This window comes from Crassostrea angulata, chromosome 2 (assembly GCF_025612915.1).
Source record: "Crassostrea angulata isolate pt1a10 chromosome 2, ASM2561291v2, whole genome shotgun sequence".
Taxonomy (NCBI): Eukaryota; Metazoa; Mollusca; class Bivalvia; order Ostreida; family Ostreidae; genus Magallana; species Magallana angulata.
Genome location: NC_069112.1, coordinates 58,551,036 through 58,568,647, shown reverse-complemented (window position 1 = coordinate 58,568,647; position 17,612 = coordinate 58,551,036). Strand labels below are relative to the sequence as shown.

At 31.9% G+C, this 17,612-nt stretch overlaps 1 pseudogene; it reads right to left on the bottom strand.

Moving 5' to 3' along the window:
- Positions 1-9,847: 9,847 nt before the first annotated feature.
- Positions 9,848-10,538, bottom strand: LOC128173703 (uncharacterized; annotated as a pseudogene).
- Between the last annotated feature and the right edge of the window lie 7,074 nt (positions 10,539-17,612).

Here is a 17,612-nt window from a genome sequence, read left to right as displayed (position 1 = left end):
GCTTTAAAAATCATACATTCTCATCACAGTGAAGTAATATATTTTATACTATTTTTATTGAACGAAGCGTTTGATATGGCGCTTTCCGCCATTATGATAGCGGCGATTGTCGCGATGGGGATTGTGCTGCGGTATCTCCTCAGGAGTTACCGCGACTTCATTTTGAAGAGAGAGAGGAGGTCTGCCCCCCAACTCGACCTCGCGGACAGTTGGAGAGACCTGCCAATCCGACAGAGACAACGCCCCTTCAGGAGCTCACTTTCAAGAAAAGTAGTTGTATATATGGTGCTCTACAACACACTTTATAGGTATATCTTAAGATCCGCCCAATTTACTATATATTCTTACCAATTATTTTTATGAGATGATAGGCTTTCTCTATATATTTATACCAAAGGCTCACAATAGTCTCCACTCACTCAGAAGGCTTTCTCTTTATATATAAATATAGGCTTATAGGAGACTCCACCCTCTCGGAAGGCTTATTCTAGACTTCCTCTATACCAAAGGCTCTTGGTAGTCTCCACCCACTTTGTAGATTTACTCTATATACATATTCCAAAGGCTCACAGTAGACCCAAACCCCTCAGGAGGTTACTACATATATTTATACCAAAGGCTCACAGTAGTATCCACCCACTTAGTATTTATTATCTATACAGCTATACAAAGGCTTGCAATAGTTTCAACTTATTATAAAAACCTATTCTGTATATTTTAGTATGAATAGAGACTAACATTTTATATATATTTGATTTACTCACAAAGGACTTCATTATTACTTACAAAGAATGATAATTCTTAACAAATTTCCAAGATTAGTTAACTCCGTCTTTCTTGATGATTTCATGGATGTGAAAAGAGAGCAACAAAATTGCAAAATAAATGAAAGATATTTTGCATATGGCTACACATTTCACAAAAATAATAATAATCTGATTAGATGCACATTATTTTTTAACTCTGGAAGTGGTCCGCATACTTTCTGAGTCTCTCACTACGAAATAAATATCAAAGTCAACAATTTAAGTCTGATTAAAGAAAGATAACTCTATACACAAATATATACAGTAGTTGATCACCAGAGGGAGAAAAAATATTCAATTACATACACAATTACATACTCCTCATCCCCATGAAATATGGATTTCATTATAATTAGGGAGAGAAGTGGCCCCCTTTTTTCGTACAAATTTTGTCACATTTTTTTTTAATCTGGAACTAGTCCATGGAAGTGTTCATCGCAAAAGGGCCCCAACTCCTCATCCCAATTCTCCTCTGAGGGTATACGAAATTCCTTATAATCAGGGAGAGAAGTGTCCCCTTTCTTTGTACAGATGTTATCCCGTTCCAACCATTCATCATACCGTCGCTTTCCTTCGCAATGTTCGTAATGCTTGCTACCGTCACCCCGGTCAAATGTTCTTAAACAAAGATTCTAATGCTTATTTTTAGAAATTTTGGAAAAATATAATTAAAATGTTTTTTTTTACTTTCAAGGACAGAATGCATCATGTTAAGAACCACGCCGGTTGTTGTCCAAGATATCCCAATACCTTTATAAGCCTTTATTTCTTTATCTGATAGTCAATACCCAGTCAAAATTCTTAAATAAAGACCTCTTTAAAATAATATTTTCACCAAGTATTACTTTCCACAATAACAACTTCTTTATTCCCCGAGTTCAGGGTACATCAAAACAGGATTGTCTCTACCAAAAGGTCTATGACCCTTATGACTTTGTGCGAATTGGCACATTTCTTTGTAAAGACTAACTAAAAATAAGTAAATCACAGAATATAAAAGTTAAATTGTTTGAAAAACAAAAAAATTGTAATGCCCAACACAATCACATAAAATATTATCATAGTACTAATCATTACTATGACAAAAGAAAATATAACATAAAGGAAAGAAAAATCAATAATATCAAAACAATTTTCATTCCTGCACTGTAATTTGTTAATTAAAAAATAATTACATATAGACTGAAATTAGAAAAAAAATGATGTAGAATTAAAGTCTGTTCAGTTTTAGACAACTTGGAAGAATTCAACTTGTAGCAGATCTAAATACTGACAAAGATTATATTTATTAATTAAAAGAAAAAATATAAAATCCACAATAGGTCAATTCAATTTAACACAAGTTCTAAAAGTTTTTATATTTTAAAAGAAAATAATTAACCATTACTTGAAAAAAGGCATAAGGCTGAAGCATTATTTATGCATACATGATTAAGAAAATTACAATGGAAAAAAAATCAAAAATTGTATCTGTTAATTAAAAGAAATCTTGATCTAAAACATGTCATGCAAATATTAATTCACTCATTCCTAAAGACAAACATAAGTCCATATATAAACTTATAAAGCCTTATTTAGGAAAACAAATTGTACAAATATGCATGATCAAAATACCGCACAATTTAACAATAGCTTCTCAAAAATTGAATCAGTTAATTAAAAAAGAAAATAACACACGATATGTCATATATATTGGCATATGTTCCAATTCTTAACATTTCAAAAAAGAACACTCATCAAAAAGCATTATCAAGCTTAAAGCATTAAGCAGGAAATATCATAAGCTTAAATAAAGCAAACCTGAGCATAGCAGACAGATTATGAGCTTATGATTGATGAACTAATCTCTAATCAAAACAATATTTTAACCATGGTTGGTATGTTATGTTATTTCACTCTTCTGGTATATGTCACAAGTATTGATTTTCTCACCAAATCCTAAATAATGTCTTTCTCTATAATGTTGTAGTTCTATTGGATCCTCAATATAGTAATTTAAATAATTAAATCTCAGATTCATTTGTTGGCGCTTAAATTTTTGTTGATAGCAATACATGAGAATGATGAAAATGACAAACACTAAAGTGGTAGCTGGAAAAAAACAACTGTGCATGATAAACTTCTTTAAGCACCCCAAATCAAAAGTTTGGTCATGGACATTATGCATTATAAAGCTTGACCACAAATCTTTTAAGTTTGAATAATATCAACCAACAGGAAATACCATATGAGGAGTCATCTACTCCTTGACACCATAAAAATAGTTTGTTTTCTATATCTAACAGGATATATTAGAGATGTAATTAAATTTTCATCCCCTTGAAATAGCTGACATTTTTTTCTCTTTTCGCTTTAACAAGTTTAATACATCAGCACCCTTGGTGTAAATATTTTGCAATGTACAAGATATATCTATTTCCTTCTAATGATTTTAACTGACCAAATTTTAACCGTCCAATATTCTCACAGGGCGAAAAACAATCTTTAGGCAAGTCCTTAAAGGTGGCGTAAAGGTGGCTTAAAGGATATACCATCTTTAAGCCACCTTAAAGTCACCTTTCAGCTGAACTTATAGGTCCTTAATGTCCAAACTTCTTTAAGTCACCTTTAAGCCATCTTTAAGCCGCCTTTAAGCATCTTTAAGGGGCATTTACGCTCCCTTTAAGTTGTCTTTAAACCATCTTTAAGTTCCCTTTAAGTCAAGTTTGATCAAGCTGAACAATAAAAACATATATTAAATGAAAAATCTCTTTTATAGTGATGGGAGGGGGTCATCCTTATGATAATATAATTTCCAAGGAAGGGGGTGGTGTTCCAGGCGGTTTTAATTGTCGCTCCATTAAACACAGATCGCTATCATCAACACCGCTCCGATGGACACAGATTGCCGTTATAAAATTCTTTATAATTTTTAGGGGGGTTTCAAAATTATTGTAGGTGTGAGCACAGTGCCGCAGTCTCTGTATCTTAATCTGTGCATGAAACTAATTAAAGTATGTTTGTTTCCTATTATAAATTAATCGGTGAAATTTCTCTCTCTCTCTCTCTCTCTCTCTCTCTCAGTTCATCTGGTTATTAAACAAAATAAAGATAATGAACCAAAAATGCAGGATTTAATTTGATAATCGGTTTAAGGTTTGTATTTTTTTTTTTAATTTTCAATATTTCTAGGTCTAACTCTAGATCTGCTAGATACAAGACTCTCAACTGCCTTTGTTATATCGGGCAGGATATTACTGCTTTGTTTGTCTAGACATAGTTTTGTTCGTTTGTGTATATCTAATTAAAGTCTATTGATTGTCCAACTTAAGAAAACCCCTGGAACTAACACAGAATATACAAGATATACACAACAGTTGTGTCGTGTGCCCAGGTGCAGGTTTGTGTATATCTAAATAAAGTATATTGTTTGTCCAACTTAAGAAAACCCCTGGAACTAACACAGAATATACAAGATATACACAACAGGTGTGTTGTGTGCCCAGGTGCACGTCAGGGTTTCTAAAGGCGTTGAATCTTAGTATGTACGAGTATACGATAAGTCTAGTGAATAAAAGTTAATTTACATTTGTAATTCATTTTCAAAGTATTATTTCCTAGCTCTGGGTTTCAAAAATGTTACGTCTACAAATTAACGATACATGTATGTAAGAGTAAAATCTTGAGGCTAATTAATTAATAACCGGTGATCATCAATAGGGGTTAATTATTTAAATATATGTATAAGGGAAAATATAATATCACATACCCGGCCTGGTACATCATACAATTGTACGTACAAGTACATCATTTGCAATTGCCACATGCAGTAAATACGTCACCAGTAATTGGTAATATTGTTTGTTATAGAATTGATAGTTTAAAAATCATGTATACAATTAAATATTTAAACATACTACATACTGGAACAGCGCCGCGATCATGAAAACCGGGAAATGGCGGGAAATTGAGCAAATACCCTAATAGTTTCAATGCATTTAATTATAAAAATGATTTCATTTTCTTTTTTACATTTTCATAGCTATAAATTAGATGAACGTATATCTACTCGGTTTAAATTTATTAACTAAGAAAGCCTACTAGTGAGCCTAACGGTTTCCATTTAGGTATAACATATTTTTGTTCACTGAAGACCAAGTTCCGTATTTCATTCTAAATACATGCATGCATGTAATTTATAAATTAGATATAATTGATTGTTACAAATTGAATGGTTTGTCAAAATCTTTTCTAGTAAATACCGGTACATTCAAAACATTAATTCAATATCGACTGAAATATAGGATATAAAAACACCCGTAAATATGTAAGTTACCGTGGCGCAGAAAAGTGATGTGATACTAGTAAACCAAGGGTCCCGTGTTCAATTCTCACCAAGGGCGTAATTTTTTTTTTAATTTATTTATATAGAACAAAAACTGTTTTAATACCTTTTCTTTCATAAAGTTAATACATTTTGTTGGTAAATAAAACACAATATTGAATTAATTTTTTATTAATGGCTTAAAGGTGGCTTAAAGGTGGCTTAAAGGTAGCTTAAAGGTGGCTTAAAGAAGTTTGGACATTAAGAACCTATAAGTTGTCCTAAAAGGTGGCTTAAAGATGGCTTAAAGATAGTCTTTAAGCTGCCTTTAAGCCATCGTTACGCTTTCTTTAAGCCACCTTTAAGCAACACATATAGCTTAAAGGTAGCTTAAAGATCGTCTTTAAGCTACCTCTAAACACCTTTAAGCTATCTTAAAGGAGAACTTAAAGATGGTCATTCATCCTGTGTCAGTAACACATGGAAGATTTCTAATATTTTTCTTTTAATGATTCTAATTTGCTGCCCGATATAGGTAAGGAAACCAAACCTAAGAAAAAAAATGATAAATTCAGTAACCTCAAAGATGTCCACTTTCTTCATCACCGATAGAATACATAGAAATATCATATAGCAGTAGAACATGCAGAAAGGACTGAAAGGATGCTATATATTAATTATAGTTTTTTGCTTTAATAAAGTTTGTGTCTAAGCATAATTTATGTTGCATGCTTAAGTAGTAACCACATTTTTGTAATTCAAAAATCTCTTGACTGTAACTCAAACTGCTCATAATACTTAGGATAAAGCACATTAGACTGTCTCTTTTTTACACTATGAAATTATGATTTTTAATGCAAGAATAAAAGCGGCAGCCAAAACTGTTGTGATAACTAGAAAAAAGAATTTACACGACTTTCTGTATGAGGTCTTAAATAACCTTCAGAGTCAAAAGAATCAAGTGAAATGTTTGATCTTGATCTAGTATATATTGGATTTCTTAAAGATTGGTTTTGATTTTTTTTTTAACCACAATCTTAAAAGAATCAATGTTAAAACTGTTGTAAATAGAGATAAACAAAATGAAGAAATGGAAAAGTATTTACTTATGAGGATGGTTAGCATTGGAACACTATTTCCGTCATCATGTGAGGAACTTTAAGTGGATCCAGTGGTACTCGTCTCGTGGTCAGTGCTCACTTCATCCGACTGTGTAAGATTGTTACAAGTGTATTATTGTACATGTATGCTATTTCATCACTTATTGAGGTTAGCGAGCACCGCTTGGAACCTATATTCACAAGTTGACTGCTCATGTGCACCATGCCGTCACCAGGGCTGCTTGCGATGTACCCCATAGCGTGATCTGGATTACTTTTGACATGCCCCATGGTCTGATTTGGACTCATTACGTGTCCCATGGCCTGATCAGGACCGCTCGTGACATGTCCCATGGTCTGACCTGGACTGCTCATGACATGTCCCATGGTCTGACCTGGACTGCTTGTGACGTGTCCCATGGCCTGATCGGGGACGGTCTCCTTGGTCAGCACGTGAGATGATGGTGAAATAATCTACATTCACATGAAATTTACATTAAATTCTAACATTCCTATATTAACAATATAAAGAGTAAAATGAGTTCAAATTTTATTACATCCCCCGAATTTTTGACATCCTGGACAAAAAATCTAACTGCTATATAACTTGTCTCATTATGTAACTTTTGATTAGCATTCTTACTTTTCAAAGTTGATACATAATCATTCAGTTATTTAAAAAGAAAAAAATCATTTAAATAAACTCTAGAATTTCTTAAATGAAACTGATTGCAAAGCACATACATTTGTTGACCATGTTTTTAAATTTGCACAAACAGTTCATAAAGATCATGGAGAGGTTGTGAACTTGTAATACAATATGAGAGCCATGATTCATAATGAAAGGTTCAACTTACACATTGAGTCTCATCATCTCCTACAAACACAATTGGTACAATTTTGGCATTTTCAATAATGGATGGTACATCATTACAGTCAAATTCCCTTTGGATGAAAATCTGTCGCACGGATGCACATGTCAGGTCAACGCTGGAGGTGGTGTCGAAATACGAGAAACGTAACACGTTTGTTTTTGTTTTGTTTTGAAAATATTTTATTGACTAAACAAAAATTTGTCAATACATCCAACAAATCTGTTGTTTTTATACCAATTGCAGCTTTCGTTATCACATTCCTCATATAAAAACACATCTTTTTTTACAACAAATTAACGTTAAAATATTAAATAACGCAAACAGGAAAAGCATGATGACGATTACCAGGTAAGCGCGCGAATAAATAATCAGATGTCGAACCCGATGTTAACCTGATATAAAATATTAAGTTGACCTTAATATTTTCGATTAAAAAAAAATAGTATCAGGCTTTGAAAATTGATGATAATTTTATTTACATGAAAACTGTCTGTATTTCATTGCTTATAAAAAAGGGTATACTGAAAATTTAACGTTGAAAATGTGTCTTTTATTGTCATGATGCCAAAATTTTAATATTGATAATAAAGAAAAGGGTTCGATAAAATATTAGCAGAGTTGTTTACAGCAATATGCTGTACTAATACCCTAGAGCAATAAAATTCTGTAAAACTTATCTGAATGAAGTTTTCAACATATGACAGAAGACTTCATATATAGAATTCATATCTTTTAAAAAAAGGGGGATGGGGGGGGGGGGTATGCAAAACAGTTATTTTTATCGATCTCAATGTTTTACACTAGATTATGTTAAAAAAAAATCACATAATGTTATTAAATCTGTTCCCACGAATTCAAGCAGAGGTTAACCTAATCTACTCTGGGTGTGTTGATATGAGTGTTCGGTGATGTTTTTTGTCCCATTGTCGATGTAAGAAAAGCAGCATTGTAGGTGTAGGTTCAAGTCATGATCGAACTAAAAATATATTGTTTACTTCAAAGTTGTTTACCTCACAAAAATGACCGAGTAAGCATTTTGTAGAGGGTGGTGAATAAAGTTTGCTGGTGGGGTGATAGTTCATGCAAAGATTTCTCTACTGTTATCCCCATTATTTTGTAAACAAATTTAAAATAATTTGTTTATATAATATAGTTCAGGGACAGTTCATGTATGTAAACTGTATAATCTCTCAATCTTTCTTTTACGATTGCATGCGTATAATTCTCACATCATCCTGGCTCAGATGTTTGAAAGGGAGAACAAGAGCAATGGAAGTGTTCAGTTTATGTTAAAGGAAAGTAGCAAATACCAAAAAGGACAGTATGCTATTCAACTTAGATATTACAAAGGCAAAGTTTATCTACATCTTCAAGGTAAGCAAATTCAGTAAATTGACAATTCAGTGGATTTTCATTAGAGAGTTAGTACATTTTGTCTGAAGTTTTCTACAAGTTATCTCTCTTTCATCACTTGTACACAACAACAATGGGCGACAAATAAGTCTCCCCGGTGAGATCTTCGACTGTCTTTATGAGCAGTATTACACAATACATAAAGCTGTTGAAGACGTGAAAAAAGAAAACCAAGGTCCCCCAAGTCCATAATTGGTACGTTGCTTATCAATACCCTATTATCTCTAACTCACAACTCACGCTTTTTTACACTTTTTATAAGTATTTTAGATTTATTTAAGATATTTTCCCTTTTTATTGTTAAAACCAATAGCTTGTGATGACTCCAGGAAAACGATCGAAACATGTTGTGGATCTAGATGGGGATGATGAATTCTAAAGATAAAGAATAAAAACGGGGACACTGATCATTATTTACAACAGTATGAATGTATGATTGTGTATTCTGTAAAATAAAACTGTTTCTATTAGAATGCTTTTATTAACAAATTGCATGTTAATAGTTTTGTTACTCCTTTTATTGTATAAAGAGAACAAAAGAAATTAAATAGTAGGAAATTACAGATATTGATTTTTCTAAATTCATAATACTCTATAGAAAAGTTTCATTATTAGCACATAAAACAATTTATGTATTCTCTATATAATATTGAGCTGTAATAGTTGGGAAAAAATAAGAATATGGTCGAGTGTAAAGAAATGTTTAGTCGAAAAATTTTCTTCACACATAGACATTAATGGGTTTAATGAGTTTTTATATCGTTGTCAAATTTGTTAAATTGTAGAACTGTAACAGTTGTGGGAAAGTAAAAATGTCATTGAGAGAATCACAAGACTTCGAAAATATTCATTTTCACGCCACCGACCTTTTCAACAAATCAGACTATTATTTTAACGAGTAGTTTATGAAATTAAAGAGCAATGTGAAAGCATGCACAACTATATAAAAAGTATAACGACAACACGTTATAGGCATTTAAGGTATACTTCAAAGTTTTTTATGTCAATGTCAATTCTGTTACATTACTTGATTTTTTTAATAAGAAAAAACCGCCAGCGTTAAGCCCCTTTGTGAAAATCAAAAAGATCCTCGTTTAATATTTTAATAAGTAAGCAACGTAATGTTTATGGTTTTAAAAGAATAAATTACTTAGCAAATTTGATTACTTTATTAGAAAAATTTAAAAATGCATATGATTATTAAGTTTCTGTAACTAAAAGTCCTTCATTTTTTTTGGAATAGGCATATATAAATTCATGTTTATACATATTATTCTGATATAATTAAATAACTACACAATGTCCTTTGTTTACAATAAAAGTATTTTGATTAGACCTTGTGTTTGTTCATCATTTGTCAATTTTATAATGTCCGTAGGAATGGCTGTCAACTCCAAATGGAGCTATCCACCATCGCTCATCATCGAAAGGTAACAATGATATTTTATTAATGGATTTGAAATATAAGATATGATTGTCACTACGGATGTTCTGCATCTTATGTCGACATCGTTGTTGTTCAAAAAGGCAGCTCTTGTAATGGAAATGGGTTAATTCCTTGGCGACGATAGCTTTGGTAATCCCCTTTGCCTTTTTTACCTGCGTTTTCTTCTCGTCGTAAATCAAAAAGGAATACATTTTAGCTCTCAACCCCACAAATTCTTTAACCGGATACCCTGCAAATATGATTACAACAGCATTAGTTCAATTGTTTAAAGTACGCAAGAACAATCAAATTTCCGCATGAATTAAATTTAATACATATACCTCCTGTTTCGTCGTTCATCTTCCCAACTACTGTCTTGTTTGTCTTGTTTGTCTTGTTTGTCTCGCTATAAAGGAAATGGTTCTTCGGTTAGTTGGTTGTACCAAAAAACTTTTTATTTCGAACCATGTCTTGATACAAATCTTCCGTTTGAAACTTGTAAGACAAGGTATCGGTGTCAGTCATCAGCAAAATTGCCCTGTCACCATACTATTTCTTGACATATCCATAATAACATTGATACATGAATAGTTTGGGGAGGTCTAAAACAGTCATTCCCGTGTAGATTGGTTTGTTAAGTAGCAATTTAACCTTGTTTTTACAATAACCAAATGTTTGTTAAAAATTGTAAAATTTTCAAAACTTGGTTTTGCTACCAATTTTTAAGCCCGTTTGGGTATTCACCAACATTTCGTATATTCTCCATTGTTTTCCTAAAAAGAAATGACAAATTAAAAATAATTTAAAATATGATTAATTACTTATTACTTTGAACGAAATTGTTTTTGTATTCAAAATTTATTTACCCGAACACTATGTTGTTGTAGTCTTTGTTCAATTTCACTTTGAAATCACTCTTGGCTTGTCGTCTTTAGTTGGTGTTGTATTCAATGTAGGGTTTAAGCCATGCCTTTTGTTTGAAGCAAATGACTCGATGAAATTGATCTAGCAAAAGTCCTCCATGAAGGTAAAGTTGTAGACTGCGATAGTGTAGCACATACTACTCTTTTTAGCAAAGAGTTGGAATTAATTTTTTGGTTGTGGGTAACCTATCATGAGATGTCAGGGGGGTAGTTGTGGGTGTTCTAAGCTCAGTGATTAGGATGTGATTACGTGTGTCCTAGCCTTAGTTGTGAGGGGGTAGTGAGGGGATGTGTTCTAGCCTGAGTTCTGAGAGGGGTGGGTGTGTGTACAGTAGACCTTGTAGTAACGGGAGTGGGAGAATGTTCACGAGACTAGGAAAAGATTGGTGACTGTGTGTTGCTAGGGATGGATGCTTGAGTATGTAACGGAGTGGTAGTTATCTTGGTGGATGTAAATTGTCGTGTCTGTTTAATGACGAACGTTGCGCCTATCGAGGTTGAATGGTGCGGAATCGTATCTACAGTAAATGAATAACTATAAAACATAACCAGGAACAAATTCCCAAAGTAACAATAAAAATAACAAGGAAACAAACATAACGAAAAAAAAGGAATCAGGACAACACAACACTAACTGAACAATCAATGACTTACAAACATTCGTTTCCCCATGCATCATAACAAATGGTGTTACGTCTGAAAAAAAATCATAAATATTTCAATAAAAATAACGTTATTATATCATTGTATTGAACACTTTCAAATAATGCAACCATTATGTACCTGATGGACAGATTGGTTCGCCGTTGATGATTTTACAAGACATTGCGGTCGCGAAATGAAATGTGAGATCACGAGTCACGCACACATTCCTTTGTAGCCAGCAGTATTTTACAAGGTAGCGGTTGGTTGAAATAATGTAAAACTGACAGGAGGGGGAGTTTTCCCACAAGACGGTACTTCTTATGTTTAGAGAAAGATAGAAAAGATAGATAGAAAGGATTAATTTATATGAGACAATCCCCACCCCATAAAAAGAAATGGAAATTGAAAAATTATTAAAATCACATTGTAAAATTATCGCAAATATGCCTCCCCCCCCCCCCCACCCCGAAAAAAAAATTCTGGATCCGCGCATGTGACAGACAGAATGATTTGTTAACAAAAGATTACCTGAACAGTGTAGGACGGGTGAATCTGTATCCAGCATCACAATTGCCCGTATGTTATTCTCCAAAAAAAAATGTACATAATTTTCAATGGAAGCACATGGACCTTGAATTAAAAGTTGTCCGATGGGTTCACTGGAAATAATTTTTTTCACATTACACTGTACAGTAACAACTTGAGTCTGTGTCGGACAAACAATTTCACCACTGCAAAGCGAACCTAAGGCACTAGGCTGACAAAAATCACACATCGCCGATATGTTTCCGATTAGAAAAGCACAAATTATAAAACAAATCATTTTGAAAGAAAAATAAAAAAAATTAGCGGTTATCTGAATGGATTGAATGTAAATGATTTGTATGTGTATGATTTTTCTAAAATATTACACATTATCTTTGTTTAACTGATTAGAGTTGACACCAATAATGCGAAAACTGCAACATTTCATTGTGTGACCCGCGTAGCTATGTAATGTGATGTTAGGTTACCCTGATCACCTTTTAAAGTGATGATGTATCGCTAAAGGTCGTTACTCATTTGATGGAAAAAATTATAATTAATTTGAATTATCTCTTTTTGACGAAAAAGTAAATGCTTCATTTCATTTTGCGTTTAAAGATATATATACTATAAGGGAATCAAATAGGGTACACGTAATGGAGGATGGGGAATGTCCTTAATTTACCAATGATATACATCCAAAAAACCACATGTTTTCGGTGTATAAAAACGATAAAAACACCCTAAAGTTGTGTATTTTACCTCCTAATATGGACAAGTATGTTTTACTTTAAGTGTTGATGTATTTTTATGTCAATACAGTCCAGTCAAATGTATTTTTATTTTTTTTTTCTTTAAAGAAGGTGCATCTGCGGTGAAATCAGACATATCATCCGGGATTTGTCCCGGCTTATATCCGTACAAGGGGATATTCTGTGTCCCAAAGTGTTTGAATTGTTTATTGAATTTGGAAATTACCTAAAACAGGTCCGATAAATATGATTTTTATTTATTCATTTTTTTTTCTTAAAGAATGGAGGAGCTTTGTGAAAAGCAGAAAGCAAGGTATGTTTGTTTTTTGTTGTTTTTTTTTTAATTTGTCCCCACTTAAAATAAGAATTTTATTTTACATTTATTACAGCACCCCTCTGACGTATTCATAAATATATATGTTTAATTTTCAGTACACCAGATAAACGCTCCCGGGGTCTAGGGTTAGTAAATAGTTATGAAACTTACAAATACATTGAATTAAAAACGAATATGTAATGTTTATTTAAAATATTATACTTTAAATGTTTTTTTTACATTTCTTTTAGACTTCCACCAAATGCGCCAAAAAGGCTAATGTTAGTATCATAATATTTACATATAACATGTTTTTTTTTTTGTTTTTTACTCAATTTTTTTCAATGAGTTAAATTTATATGATTTATTTATTCACTTTCAAGTACCCACGAAGAGGTCATCACTATAAGTGATGAGTAAGTAAAGATCTTTGACATTTCTGTTCACAATTTACTTTAACCCCCCCCCCCCCCACCCCTCCGATATCCCTTATATTAATGCATTGTATTAATTTTTCAAGTTCTACAACGTTGGATGTGGATGAGTTCGATTCAAATAAAATGTTCGTATTTTTATTTTTAACACGAATTACAATTTTTTTTCTATAAATTTTATGTACATTTTACTGTCATATAAATGAAATCCTTTGCTTTAAGAACACGAATTATATATTGGTATAAATACTGACATTATACATATATATTGCTGTAAACCTTTTTTTGTAGCCTGACCTCCACATGTTTAATGTACGTGTTTTCTTTGTTTTCGTATAAAAATTTTATTTAAATTAAATATTTAACTAGACAAGTTTGTGATAATAACTATAGGAATCCAGACAATGGGATAAAAACCTGTGTTTCATAATTGTTTTTAATGATAAAAAAACAACTAAATTTCTGGTTTTTATATTTTTAAGTATACTTGCGTGTACGCTGAGAAATATATATGAATAAAAAAATTACATTAAAAAAATGAGGTGATGTAGCATGCGCACTTGAACATTAAAAAAAGCGGGTATATTAAAAACAAGTTGGGGTAAATTTTAAAAGATAAGCGACAATTTTTTTTATCATTTTCAAAAATGTCTTCTACAACAAACGGATTGACTCCTTTATCTGCAGTAAATGGATGGGTTACTGCTTTTCCAGTTCCTGAGTATGAAGACTGGGATGGGGAAACAGCAATGGATCCCTATCCTTTTGGGAGGTTGAGGAACATTGATGGTAGACTTGTATACATGTTTGATTATCAGTACGAACAGTACTTGAAAAATCTAGAGAGGGAAGAAGTAAAAATAGAAAAAGAAAAAGGAAGAAAAGTAGCTTCTTTGAAGCTGAATATTTTCACCAACGGCCGTTATAATGCCACCAAATTTTCAAAAAGATGTCTGTAACACTTGCAGTGTGCATTGGGGATAAATTCAAATACAGTAGGTGAGAAGTTTATTTTCACCTACTATATTTGAAATGAAAAGATGTTTATTTTTTTGACAACCTTTAGCATCTTAATATTGAAAAGGAATATGAAAAAAAGGTTGTGGAGTATTTAAAAGAACAACTTTATGGGTTTTTTTATCATCGTCATAAATGTTTTTAACAACAAACGATTTAACTCATTCAGCTGCTGTAAATGGGTGGGATACTGCTTTACCAGGCACTTCGTATGAAGACTGGGATTTTGAAATGGCGATGGATCCCTCTGTCTGGGAGGTTGTGGGATATAGATGGACAATTAATATATATGTTCGATTGTTAGTAAAAATTGTTAAAAGACTGGTTAAAACAGAAAAAAAAATTAATTAAGATCTTTGAAATTTCTTCGATTTCGGTAACCATAATGCGTTATTGTATAAAACCGCTTCACTACCAATGTTATAAGGAAAGATACTGATTTTTGTATTTTAAAACAACACAAAACAACATCAATTTACTTTCTTATTCTACTATTATTTGAGATACGACTATCAGTACAGAAATTCAAATTATTGATAACATTTTATATTTAAAAGAATATATATGGAAGAAAATGTCAGCTCGACGCCTTTGTTGCCTTTACGGCTTTTGATTGATAACTTTTAGTAACTTTGAAAAAAAAATAAGTATTTAAATAATACAATTTTGGTTACATGTGGAACAAACGTTATTTATATTTTATATTAATAAAGTACTGAAGAACTGACGGGAGTAGATTTTGTCCATGTTTATTTAATTTAAAATCAATGATATGTTATTTTGCATGACAAGTACCTGTAGTTTTTAATATTTGAATTACGCACATTTTTATAATGTAAATGTTTGGACCTTTTGACAAGAAATCGAGAAATTCTCAAATGAATCATGATAAATAATATTTAAAGATAAAATAAATTCAATCAAACTATGTATCAGTAATAGAAATATTTCTCGAAAATTGTATTTGAACACTAGTCTCGTTTAACCAAACGCTCAGCTGACTCCGTAAATATCCGAACAGGATTTACGGGGACACCCAAGTGTCGAGTTGAACGATACTATATTGTCCTCTGGCGTAGGATTACATACGACTTCAAAAAATATTTAAATTGTTCGTACCATTTAAAACCTGACTATTTTCAATGTATTAATAAATAAGTTTCCTTGAAAAACAATGATTAAGAATACACTACATTACATTTATCTATTATTTTCAAGAACTATATAAGTGTTGTCCGCGGTATTGATTTGTGCTTAGATCCATACACTGTTTCACTTTCGGTTTGTCTGAGTAACTGCATAGGACAGTTGATTAAAATCAACTCTCAAAAATACACTTTTCTGACGCTAAAATATGCTTTAGTTTATCCGACATCTCAAAAAGTGTGATGACATGTATGTTTTTTTCAAACAGTTGATGAAATTTAAGTCTATTAAGTTGAAATCAGTTCGATTTTTTCAACTTTCATCATATAATTTTACGAGTATAGAGTTACAGTAAGTTTTGCAAGAATTCCAAAAGATGCCATAATCAAATGGATTTTTTGCAATGTTTAATTTGCAATCCAAACGAGTAAAATATTAAATTGTCAAAAAAACGTACATTCAGTGTGCTCAAAGCTCGTTTGTGTTCAGTTGACATTTTTATGATAATATATGAAACAAAAAATCTTTCAAATTATATGTTTTTAAACAAGGTTTTAAAAAATTCTATAAAAAAAACTTGTTTTGTCATTATTGCTGGGTTTTCAGATCAATTAACATTAATTAGGCCAGGAAAACGCCAATATGGGCGCCATTACAAAAACTGGAAATTCGTCGCCTCCAACTGGAGGCAACGTTCTCTGATCGATTTTAAATATTTACGAGATGAATAAAATGTTTCACTCACACACCCCTGCGAATGTGTTCGGAATGCTTTCATAATCGTTACTAAGTATGTAATAAATCCAGAGGTGCTCGAATGAAAGTTCACGAGACATCACCGAGAATTGTTCAGTTCCTGTAAAATTTCGAGCGGAAGTATAAGTGTTCGGATAATATACTCAAAATACGTAAGTAGTGGTCGATTTTCATATCATATTCTACTTTGATATATGTAAAAAACATCAACATCTTATAAGATGTATGTCTTATTTCACCATCTATCGGTTTTTTAAATTAAACGATGATATTCAGAACAGAGTTATCGTTCGTGTTCAACCACGTGCAGAGTTGTTGATAATATAAACATTGGGTTGCTTAATAAAATCATAGCCATGTTTGATGCTTATGGTGTGCAATATCATGGGTTTTTTTTTTAAATTAATGGGTGAATGTTTTGCATAAAAGCTTAGTGTATCGAGCCATTTTCAAGGAACATTCTGCATAAAATAGTACAGTCTGTTTCACTTTTGATGTTATTATTAAGTCTGGCGCGGATCGAAAATTAATTCTTAGAGGGGATCACTACTACGCATGTTAAATTGTCCAACAGCAGAAAAAAAACTATTTTTGTATTGTCTTGTTTATTTCTAGAACACATTTTATCCACCAATTAATGAAGATAAAGTTTAAAATCAATAAACCTCTAGAATTTATATTTGACAACAAGTACCTAGATTCTCTAAAATAGACTATAAACACGAGGCACGATTTTTTACTGCGAAACAGAAAGGGTCAAATAAAACCACGTGGTCTAAAATTTAAATGACAATAACATTCGCAGGGGTGTCACAGCTAATTAATAAAAGGATGATTTAACTGCTCACTAATATCGCTTTAACGGGTTCCATCATTCCATAAACAGACTATTGAAAACATTGTACGGATCTGTTGACATTTGTTATGAGTTTGTGCATTTTTTAAATCTCGCGAGAAAAAAGGCCAACAACACTTTTTTGATTATCAGTGTGTTTATCAAAATCTGCAGTGAAATTATATTTTAAGCTGTATTTTGAGTTTAAATATACATTTATCTATTTATAAATGTACCTTTATAAAGGTTTCCTATGAATGACCGGTTTTATTTATAAAAATTCAGACTGTCTGATTATATAATTTTTGTTTTGAATTTCTCATTTGGCTTTATGATTTAA